This window comes from Arachis hypogaea, chromosome 3 (assembly GCF_003086295.3).
Source record: "Arachis hypogaea cultivar Tifrunner chromosome 3, arahy.Tifrunner.gnm2.J5K5, whole genome shotgun sequence".
In the NCBI taxonomy this organism is placed as follows: Eukaryota; Viridiplantae; Streptophyta; class Magnoliopsida; order Fabales; family Fabaceae; genus Arachis; species Arachis hypogaea.
This window is the reverse complement of record NC_092038.1, coordinates 35,432,461-35,444,832: the sequence shown is the minus strand read 5'-3', so window position 1 is coordinate 35,444,832 and position 12,372 is coordinate 35,432,461. Positions and strand designations below refer to the sequence as shown.

The 12,372-nt window shown below is 38.7% G+C and overlaps 1 non-coding gene across 1 annotated transcript; it reads left to right on the top strand.

The window, feature by feature from the left end:
- Positions 1-11,639: 11,639 nt before the first annotated feature.
- On the top strand, positions 11,640-11,742 carry LOC112793246 (small nucleolar RNA R71). The gene has a single exon (XR_003197949.1). It is a non-coding gene; the product is annotated as a small nucleolar RNA R71 (small nucleolar RNA).
- The last annotated feature ends 630 nt before the right edge of the window (positions 11,743-12,372 follow it).

Here is a 12,372-nt window from a genome sequence, read left to right as displayed (position 1 = left end):
GTAACTTGTGAATGAAGAAAGGGGAGAATTAATAATCAATGATGATCAAAGATGATTGTATGAGATACAAAAGATGGCGGTGGAAGTGCTTTATGTGTCATGAGCCGAAGGGCTATATTTTTTAATAAATTGGCTGGTTATGGATTGAATTACGAGCTGGATGGCTGAGTTATTGCCGAATTACGGTGGATCCATTAATGAATTATGGCTGAGTATGATTGCATATATGTTTATTGAATGAAATGTGAATGTTGCACTTCCACTATCTGAGATATGGGTTTCCCTGGGAGAAAGTAGTGGCTAGCCATCATGTGCTCCAGGTGGAGACTTGATACTCTGCTAACCCTATATCGTAAGTGTGGCCAGACATTGTGAAAGTTTTGGATGAGCTCGCCCCCGTGAATATACACCAGTGAGGATGTTGGAAATGAATTATGAATTATGTTGAGTATAACTTGAGTTAGGGATGCACGACAGAGGGACAGTCCAATGGTTAGCTACCAGGACTTGTCGGGTTGGCTTTATAACCGACAGATGAGACTTATCAGCCATTAGGACAGGCATGCATCATATGCATATTATGTGAATTATTTGGAATGGCCTAATTGACTGCATATTACTTGCTAATTGTCTAAATGTTGCATCTGTTCCCTATTTGTATATCTCCTTGTCTGATATAATTGTGTTTGCTATATTATATTACTGCTGGTGGTTGGGAGATCTGAAGGATTTAGAAAGGGAAATGTTAGTTAGACTGAAGATCTTTAGTCAGTTGCCATTTATGGTTTAGTCTATTATAAGCTTTGATTTATCTGTTGGAAGTTATAGGATTGCCTTCGGCTTTCCCAGGATATTACATGTTAGATATGTGGGCACTGTTACCATACTGAGAACCTCCAGTTCTCACCCTTGCGGATTTTGTGATTTTCAGATGCAGGTTGTGAGGCTTCTTGCTGAGGCATGCTGGAGGCTTCTGGATTAGCGAAGATCCTTGGCTCTCGGGACTTTATTTTGGTTTTATGTTTTTTCTTAGATACTTATTATCTCCACTAAATAATACATATTGTGTTGACTCCTCTTAGAGGTTATCTTGGAGAACAGGCTTTGTTTTTGTCCTTTGGGTCTTTCTTTGGGTTCCTTACTTTATATATATGTATATACTTTTATGCTCGGACCGATTATCTTCACAGCCGGATCTTGAGTTTTGATATTCGTGTTTTTGGCATCTTTAGTATATATTCTCATTTTAGCTTATCCTTGTCCGTTACGTTATGTTATTAATCGGAATATTGCACTTTTCAATTTACAATTTTGTTTTACCCCCCTTTTCTTCAAAGACTCATAGTTATAGACATTTTTCACACTACTATACGTACTAAATTTATTTTAGAGGTCATAATATCTTGCCAACTCTATTTTATGACTTAAGCATAAGACTTTGTATGGTAGGGTGTTACAACATACACATATAGAAATGTGAATTTGTCCTAGACTCTAACACATTGTTTGGATTAAGAGAATACGAAGAAAAAGAAAATGTGAAGAAAGAAAAAGAATAAAAATTGATTTTTTTTTTGTTGTTTGGATGAGAAGAAAAAATTGAATAGAAAAGAAAAAATAATGTGGGATCTATTAAAATTTTTTTTCTCAAAGATGAGGTGAAAAAAAAGATAAGATGTGCAAACATTGACAAAATTACTAATTCACCCTTTGATTAATAAAAAAAATAAAAGATGTAAGAATGTTAATGTAATTTTATTCCATTATAATTTTCTCTTTTCTCACTTTTTTTTCAATCCAAACAAAAAAAATTCTCTATTTTATTTTCATTCATTTTTTTCATTTTCTTTCTTCTCATTTTCTTTCTTCTCATTTTTATTTCTTCTATTTTCCATCTTTTATTCAAACAAAGTATAAAATTGGTCCTAGATAAATTGACATTCTGAAGCACTAACCATTCTCTAGTCCAAATTCTTCAAAAAATTTGTTGAACTTAACTCGAAAAAACTTTTAAATTAGATGGCTAATCCTATTAGTCTATAAGTTAGTCCTAAATTATTTAAAGACATGTACCACTTATCGTATGACACCGGTTAACTCCAACAATTGTTGACTGACAATGACCTATAAACCTTAACATACTGACCGATCAACTACAATCTACTATCTTATCCTATCATATCCAAACCAACCACTAGTCGACCATTGATTGGCCCTCGATTGACCTAGGTGACTTTCAGCAATCCTAAAAGATATATGACAAAAAGAGATAAAAATAAGGTAATTTTAAATAATTTCTTGAATAAGACTAATGTTGGATTTCGAGTTTTCTTCCTATGTGGAGAAAAGGCCAAATTATTGGCATCTAAACCTATAGTTTCTCTTGGTTGAAAGTGAAGTGGCTAAGATGAGTTAGAATTGATAAAAAGAGGTTTCATTAAGCAAAAATAACAAACACTTTGAGATAAGAGAAGAGAGAAAGTCATTTTTGCATAGAGACAAAGCTGTGTTTGTAAATCGGTTGCTGGAAATTTGTTAACCTTATATCGAGCTAAAATTTGGAAATTGTGTTTTGGACACTTGGTTCTTTATTTTTACCGTTCAGATCTTCAATAAGAAATCTATAGTTATAGATATTAGCCATGCAGCAGCAGCTTGACGGAGGAAAATTTGTTGGTTTAGAAGTCCTATCCTCATTATCATCGTCAATTGTGATGGTGAATGTAAATTACTTTCACTTAGTTAACCTCTAACCAATGGAGGAAGGTCAAGTGCATACAATCGACTTGAGTTCACAAGTCCTAGTCAACTCATAGTGAGAGACTAGCTTTAGTGAAGTTCAAGCTAACCGGCAATCTTCAATCACCAATCAATTGTTTAGTGACTACTTTTCGTGCCAGACGTACGAAAGCTGCCCAGTTCCATCACAACTCTCTAGTTTTTGTACTAGAGGTTGCAACATTCAATATGACGCGTGCGCGTCGGCCATGCGCACGCGTGGGACACACATTTTTTTGAACCAACAAGCTATCAAATTAATGCAAAACATTATTAAACAGGTGAAAACCAAATAAACCCAACTAAAATCGAAAATTTAACTTATTACCAATATAAATAAAAGAGAAAATAGGAAGAATTTACCATGGTGGGGTGTCTCCCACCTAGTACTTTTAGTTAAAATTCTTAAGTTGGACATTTGGTGAGCTCCTTGTCATGGTGGATTGTGTTTGAACTCATCTTAAAACTTCCACCAATGCTTGGACTTCCAATAAGATCCTACATTTCCAAGTGAATTCACCAAGCTTTGATGAAGTTCTTCACAAGTTTTGATCTCCCAAAGTTGATCCTCTTGTATGCAGGGATCCCAAATCTTGTTTCTACACCCGTCTTTAAGTGAATCATCATTGTTCCAACCGGGTGGCAAGCAATCCGAGTTCTCAATGAAGTACCAAACTCTTCTCTTAGATCCAACCAATTGATCACCAGTCCAACCCTTGCATCTAGCTCTTGAAATCTCAACATTGATGAGTCTTGATTTGCAACTCCAACCATTAAGCATCCTTCTCTTATGCTTCATTCCACAAAACCTCCTAAGTTAACTGATAGGCAAATTTGTGACTCATACTTTTCACAACTCGAACAACTGCTAGCAATGGCTCCAAAAACATGGTGCACAATACTATGGTTCACACACCTTCTTCACAACTTCGCACAACTAACCAGCAAGTGCACTGGGTCGTCCAAGTAATAAACCTTACGTCAGTAAGGGTCGATCCCACAGAGATTGTTGGTATGAAGCAAGCTATGATCATCTTGTAAATCTCAGTCAGGTGGATTCTAATGGTTATAATGGTTTTCGAATATAAAGATAAATAAAGCATAAAATAAATATAGAGATACTTATGTAATTCATTGGTGGGAATTTCAGATAAGCGCATGAAGATACTGTGTTCCTTTTGAATCTCTGCTTTCCTACTGCTTTCATCCAATCATTCTTACTCCTTTTCATGGCAAGCTGTATGTTGGGGGATCACCGTTGTCAATGGCTACCATCCGTCCTCTCAGTGAAAATGGTCCAGGTGCGCTATCACCGCACGACTAATCATCTGTCGATTTTCGATCATGCAGGAATAGGATTTACTATCCTTTTGCATCTGTCACCACGCCCTACAGTCGCGAGTTTGAAGCTCGTCACAGTCATTCAATCTCTGAATCCTACTCGGAATACCACAGACAAGGTTTAGACTTTCCAGATTCTCAAGAATGCTGCCAATGGATTCTAGCTTATACCACGAAGTTTCTGATTAAGGAATCCAAGAGATATTCATTCAAGCTTATTTGCATTTAGAACAAAAGTGGTTGTCAGGCACACGTTCATAAGTGAGAATGGTGATGAGCGTCACATAATCATCACATTCATCAAGTTCTTGGGTGCGAATAGATATCTTAGAATAGAAATAAACAAGAGTTGAATAGAAAAATAGTAGTACTTTGCATTAATTCTCGAAGTACAGCAGAGCTCCACACCTTAATCTATGGTGTGTAGAAACTCCACCGTTGAAAATACATAAGTGATAGTGGTCCGAGCATGGCCGAATGGCCAACCCCCAAAACGTGATCAAAGGATCAAAAGATAATCCAAAGATGAAAATACAATAGTAAAAAGTCCTATTTATACTAAACTAGCTACTAGGGTTACAAAGATAAGTAATTGATGTAGAAATCCACTTCTGGGGCCCACTTGGTGTGTGCTTGGACTGAGCTTGAGCTTTACACGTGCAGAGGCTTCTCTTGGGGTAAAACGCCAAGTTGTAACGTGTTTTTGGCGTTTAACTCTGGTTTGTGACGTGTTTCTGGCATTTTACTCCGGAATGCAGCATGGAACTGGCGTTGAATGCCAGTTTGCATCATCTAAACTCGAATAAAGTATAAATTGTTATATATTGATGGAAAGCCCTGGATGTCTACTTTTCAACGCAATTGAGAGCGCACCATTTGGAGTTCTGTAGCTCCAGAAAATTAATTTCGAGTGTAGGGAGGTCAGAATCCAACAGCATCTGTAGTCCTTTTTCAGCCTCCTATCAAATTTTTGCTCAGGTCCCACAATTTTAGCCAGAAAATACCTGAAATCACAGAAAAATACACAAACTCATAGTAAAGTCTAGAAATGTGAATTTTTCATAAAAACTAATAAAAACATCCCTAAAAGTAGCTAGATCCTACTAAAAACTACCTAAAAGCAATGCCAAAAAGCGTATAAATTATCCGCTCATCATAACACCAAACTTAAATTGTTGCTTGTCCCCAAGCAACTACAAATCAAATAGGATAAAAAGAAGAGTATATACTATAAATCCCAAAATATCAATGAATATTAGTTCTAATTAGATGAGCGGGACTTGTAGCTTTTTGCTTCTGAACAGTTTTGGCATCTCACTTTATCCTTAGAAGTTTAGAATAATTGGCATCCATAGGAACTCAGAGTTTAGATAGTGTTATTGATTCTCCTAGTTAAGTATGTTGATTCTTGAACACAGCTACTTTTATGAGTCTTGGCCGTAGCCCTAAGTACTTTGTTTTCCAGTATTACCACCGGATACATAAATGCCACAGACACATGACTGGGTGAACCTTTTTAGATTGTGACTCAGCTTTGCTAAAGTCCCCAGTTAGAGGTGTCCAGAGCTCTTAAGCACACTCTTTTTGCTTTGGATCACGACTTTAACCACTCAGTCTCAAGCTTTTCACTTGGACCTTCATGACACAAGCACATGGTTAGAGACAGCTTGATTTAGCCGCTTAGGCCTGGATTTTATTTCCTTGGGCCCTCCTATCCATTGATGCTCAAAGTCTTGGATCCTTTTTACCCTTTCCTTTTGGTTTTAAGGGCTATTGGCTTTTTCTGCTTGCTTTTCCTTTTTCTTTCTTTAAAATTTTTTTCGCCACTTTTTTTTCGCAAGATTTGTTCTTCACTGCTTTTTCTTGCTTCAAGAATCAATTTTTTATTTTTCAGATCATCAATAACATTTCTCTTTTTCATCATTCTTTCAAGAGCCAATAATTTTAACATTCATAAACAACAAGATAAAAAATATGCACTGTTCAAGCATTCATTCAGAAAACAGAAAGTATTGTCACACATCAATATAATTAAACTAATTTCAAGGATGAATTCGAAACTCATGTACTTCTTGTTCTTTTGTATTTAAAACATTTTTCATTTAAGAAAGGTGAAGGATTCGTGGAATTATTCATAGCCTTAAGACATAGTTACTAAATACTAATGATCATGTAGTACAGACTCAAAACATAGACAAACATATAGCATAAAACTGAAAAACAGAGAGATAAGAACAAGGAAGTTAAGGAATGAGTCCATCTTAGTGAGGGTGGCGCCTTCTTCTTGAAGGACCAATGGTGTTCTTGAGTTCCTTTATGTCTCTTCGTTGCCTTTGTTGGTCCTCCCTCATAGCTCTTTGATCTTCTTTAATCTCATTGAGAATGATGGAGTGCTCTTGGTGTTCCACCCTTAATTGATTCATGTTATGACTCAAACCTTCTAGAGAAGTGTTGAGTTGTTCCCAATAGTTGTTTGGAGGAAAATGCATCCCTTGAGGTATCTCAGGGATTTTGGTGCACGAAATTGCAATCACACTTTTGCAATCCCGCACAACTAACCAGCAAGTGCACTGGGTCGTCCAAGTAATACCTTACGTGAGTAAGGGTCGATCCCACGGAGATTGTCGGATTGAAGAAAGCTATGGTTATCTTGTAAATCTTAGTCAGGATATCAGAAATTATCAGGATTGATTGTGAAAAGTAAAAGAACATGAAATAAGTACTTGTTTTGCAGTAATGGGGAATAGGTTGAGGTTTTGGAGATGCTCCATCTTTTGAATCTCTGCTTTCCTACTGTCTTCTTCTTCAAGCACGCAAGGCTCCTTCCATGGCAAGTTGTATGCAAGGGTTTCACCGTTGTCAGTGGCTACCTCCCATCCTCTCAGTGGAAATGTTCAACGCACCCTGTCACGGCACGGCTATCCATCTGTCGGTTCTCAATCAGGCCGGAATAGAATCCAGTGATTCTTTTGCGTCTGTCACTAACGCCCCGCCTTCAGGAGTTTGAAGCTCGTCACAGTCATTCAGTCATTGAATCCTACTCAGAATACCACAGACAAGGTTTAGACCTTCCGGATTCTCTTGAATGCCGCCATCAATTCTAGCTTATACCACGAAGATTCCGGTTAAAGAATCCAAGAGATATCTACTTAATCTAAGGTAGAACGGAGGTGGTTGTCAGGCACACGTTCATAGTTGAGAATGATGATGATTGTCACGGATCATCACATTCATCCGATTTAAGAACAAGTGATATCTTAGAATGGAAGCAAGCATGATTGAATGAAAAACAGTAGTAATTGCATTAATCCATCAAGACACAGCAGAGCTCCTCACCCCCAACCATGGGGTTTAGAGACTCATGCCGTGTAGAGTACACAAAGAAACGTGTAAAGTGTCATGAGGTACAGATACAATGTCAAAAGATCCTATTAATAGTGAGCTAGTAACCTAGGGTATACAGAAATGAGTAAATGACGTAAAAATCTACTTCTGGGTCCACTTAGTGTGTGCTTAGGCTGAGCATTGAAGCTTTCATGTGTAGAGACTAATTCTGGAGTTAAACGCCAGCTTTCATGCCAGTTTGGGCGTTTAACTCCAATTTTTATGCCAGTTCCAGCGTTAAACGTTGGAATTTCTGAGGCTGTTTTGCCACGCCAGTTTGGGCGATCAAATCTCGGGAAAAGTATGGATTATTATACATTTCTGGAAAGCCCAGGATGTCTACTTTCCAATGCCATTGAGAGCGCGCCAATTGGGCTTCTGCAGCTCCAGAAAATCTACTTCGAGTGCAGGGAGGTCAGAATCCAATAGCATCTGCAGTCCTTTTCAGTCTCTGAATCAGATTTTTGCTCAGAACCCTCAATTTCAGCCAGAAAATACCTGAAATCACAGAAAAACACACAAACTCATAGTAAAGTCCAGAAAAGTGAATTTTAACTAAAAACTAATAAAAATATACTAAAAACTAACTAGATCATACTAAAAACATACTAAAAACAATGCCAAAAAGCGTATAAATTATCCGCTCATCAGATTTCTTGATGATGAGCTTCCTCATGAATCTCTTGAGATCCATGAATGGGCTCTCTTGTTTGCTCCATCCTCTTCTTAGTGATGGGCTTGTCCTCTTCAATGAGGATGTCTCCTTCTATGACAACTCCAGCTAAGTTGCATAGATGGCAAATGAGATGAGGAAAAGCTAGCCTTGCCAAGGTGGAGGGCTTTTCGGCTACTTTGTAGAGTTCTAGAGAGATGACTTCATGAACCTCTACTTCCCTCCAATCATGATGCTATGGATCATGATGGCCTGATCCATAGTTACTTCGGATTGGTTGCTAGTGGGGATGATGGAGCATTGGATGAACTCCAACCATCCTCTAGCCACAGGCTTAAGGTCCAGTCTTCTCAATTAAACCGGCTTGCCTTTTGAGTCTCTTTTCCATTGAGCTCCTTCCACACATATGTCCATGAGGACTTGGTCCAACCTTTGATCAAAGTTGACCCTTCTAGTGTAGGGGCGTGCGTCTTCTTTCATCATAGGCAAGTTGAACGCCAACCTTACATTCTTCGGACTGAAATCTAAGCATTTCTCCCGAACCATTGTAAGCCAATTCCTTGGGTTTGAGTTCATGATTTGATCATGGTTCATAGTGATCCATGCGTTTATATAGAACTCTTGAACCGTTAAGATTCTGACTTGTTAAATGGGATTGGAGAGAACTTCCCATCCTCTTCTAATCTCTTGTTGGATCTCCGGATATTCGCCCTTTTTGAGGTTAAAAGGGACCTCAGGGATCACCTTTTTCTTGGCCACAACTTCATATAAGTGGTCTTGATGGGCTTTTGAGATGAATCTCTCCATCTTCCATGACTCAGAGGTGGAAGTAATTGCATTCCCTTTCCTCTTTCTTGAGGTTTCTCTAGCCTTAGGTGCCATCAATGGTTATGGAAAAACAAAAAAGATATGCTTTTACCACACCAAACTTAGAATGTTGCTCGCCCTCGAGCAAAAAAAGAAAGAATAGAAGAAGAAGAAGAAGATATAGAGGAGAGGGAGAGAGGTGTGGGTTTCGGCCAAGAGGGAGAAGAGAGGGTAGTGTTGTATGAAAATGAAAAAGGATGGAGGGGTTTATATAGTAGAAGGATGGGGGTTTGGGTTCGGTCATTTAGGGTGGGTTTGGGTGGGAAAGAGATTTTGAATTTGAAGGTAGGTGAGGTTTATGGGGAAGAGTGGATGGATGTAATTGGTGAAGGGGTAATGGGAAAAAGAGATTGAGGTGATTGGTGAAGGGTATAGTGTTATTGGATTGTGTGAAAAAGAGAGAAGTGGGGTAGGTGGGGATCCTGTGGGGTCCACAGATCCTGTGGGGTCCACAGATCTTGAGGTGTCAAGGATTTCTCATCCCTGCATCTTTTAGGCGTGTAAAACACCCTCTGGATGCAATCCTGGCGTTTAACGCCAGACTGCAGCTTGTTTCTGGTGTTAAACGCCCAAATGTATCCTGTTTCTGGCGTTTAACGCCAGCCTGATGCTTGTTTTTGGCATTAAACGCCAGCTTGGTGCTTGTTTCTGGCGTTAAACGCCAGACAGATGCTTGTTTCTGGCGTTTAAACGCCAGACAGCTCTTCCTCCAGGGTGTGCTTTTTCTTCTGCTGTTTTTTATTCTGTTTTTAATTTTTGCAATTGTTTTGTGACTCCACATGATCATAAACCTAATAAAATATAAAAGAACAATAGAAATATAGATAAATAAAAATTGGGTTGCCTCCCAATAAGCACTTCTTTAATGTCAATAGCTTGACAGTGAGCTCTCATGGAGCTTCACAGATGTTGAGAGCATTGTTGGGACCTCCTAACACCAAACTTAGAGTTTGAATGTGGGGGTTCAACACCAAACTTAGAGTTTGGTTGTGGCCTCCTAACACCAAACTTAGAGTTTGATTGTGGGGGATTTGTTTGACTCTGTATTGAGAGAAGCTTTTCATGCTTCCTCTCCATGGTTGTAGAGGAAGATTCTTGAGCTTTAAACACAAGGTAGTCCCCATTCAATTGAAGGACTAGCTCTTCTTTGTCAACATCAATCACAGCTCCTGCTGTGGCTATGAAGGGTCTTCCAAGGATGATGCATTCATCCTCATCCTTCCCAGTGTCTAGGATCATGAAATCAGCAGGGATGTAAAGGCCTTTAACCTTCACTAACACGTCCTCTACCAATCCATAAGCTTATTTTATTGACTTGTCTGCCATCTCTAATGAGATTCTTGCAGCTTGTATCTCAAAGATCCCCAGTTTCTCCATTATAGAGAGTGGCATAAGATTTATACCTGACCCCAGGTCACACAGAGCCTTCTCAAAGGTCATGGTGTCTATGGTACAGGGTATTAAGAATTTACCAGGATCTTGTTTCTTTTGAGGTACAGCTTGCTGAACCCATGTATTTAGTTCACTAATGAGCAAGGGAGGTTCATCTTTCCAAGTCTCATTACCAAACAACTTGGCATTCAGCTTCATGATGGCTCTTAGATATTGAGCAACTTGCTCTTCAGTTACATCTTCATCCTCTTCAAAGGAAGAATAGTTCTCAGAGCTCATGAATGGCAGAAGGAAGTTTAATGGAATCTCTATGGTCTCTATATGAGCCTCAGATTCCTTTAGGTCCTCAATAGGGAACTCCTTTCTGTCTGGAGGACGTTCCATGAGGTCTTCCTCATTGGGATTCATGTCCTCCCCTTCCTCTTTGGATTCGGCCATTTTGATTATATCAATGGCCTTGCACTCTCTTTTTGGATTCTCTTCTGTATTGCTTGGGAGAGTACTAGAAGGAGTTTCAGTGATTTTCTTACTCAACTGACCCACTTGTGCCTCCAAGTTTCTAATGGAGGACCTTGTTTCATTCATGAAACTTAAAGTGGCCTTAGATAGATCAGAGACTATGTTTACTAAGCTAGAGGGGCTTTGCTCAGAATTCTCTGTCTATTGCTGAGAAGATGATGGAAAAGGCTTGCTATTGCTAAACCTGTTTCTTCCACCACTATTAAAGCCTTGTTGAGGCTTTTGTTGATCCTTCCATGAGAAATTTGGATGATTTCTCCATGAGGGATTATAGGTGTTTCCATAGGCTTCACCCATGTAATTCACCTCTGCCATTGCAGGGTTCTCAGGATCATAAGCTTCTTCTTCAGAAGATGCTTCTTTAGTACTGTTGGATGCATTTTGTAATCCATTCAGACTCTGATATATCATATTAACTTGTTGGGTCAATATTTTGTTCTGGGCCAGTATGGCATTCAGAGCATCAATTTCAAGAACTCCCTTCTTCTGAGGCATCCCATTACTCACAAGATTCCTCTCAAAGGTGTACATGAATTGGTTATTTGCAATCATGTCAATGAGTTCTTGAGCTTCTGCAGGCATTTTCTTTAGGTGAATAGATCCACCTGCAGAATGGTCCATTGACATCTTAGAGAACTCGGATAGACCATCATAGAATATATCCAAAATGGTCCACTCTTAAAGCATGCCAGAAGGACACTTTTTGGTCAACTTCTTGTATCTTTTCCAAGCTTCACAGAGGGATTCACCATCTTTTTGCCTGAGGTCTGAACATCCACTATAAGCTTGCTCAGCTTTTGAGGAGGAAAGAACTTGGCCAAGAAGGCCGTGACCAGCTTATCCCAAGAGTCCAGGCTATCTTTAGGTTGTGAGTCCAACCATGTTCTAGCTCTGTCTCTTATAGCAAAAGGAAAAAGCATGAGCCTGTAGACTTCTAGCTCTGTCTCTTGCAGTTCTGTTGCATTAGAGCAACTAGTTGAGACTTCAGCTCAAAATTGTTTGCTCCAATGGCAGGGATTGAGATGCTTCTTCCATAAAAATTGGAAGTAGGTGTAGTATAATCACCAAGCATCCCCCTTACATTATTGTTGTTGTCATTATTTTTGGCTGCCATCTCCTCTTCTTTTTCGAAAATTTCTGTAAGATTTTCTCTGGATTGTTGTATTTTAGCTTTTCTTAGTTTCTTCTTCAGAGTCCTTTTAGGTTCAGGATCTGCTTCAACAAGAATGTTCTTGTCCTTGCTCCTGTTCATATGAAATAGAAGGGAACAGAAAAGAAGAGAAATCCTCTATGTCACAGTATAGAGATTTCTTTATATGAGTAGAAGAAAAGAAGAATAAGAATGAAGAAGAGAAAAATTCGAACACAGAGGAGAAGAGAGGGTTCGAATTTTAAAATGAAGAGAAGTGTTAGTAAAT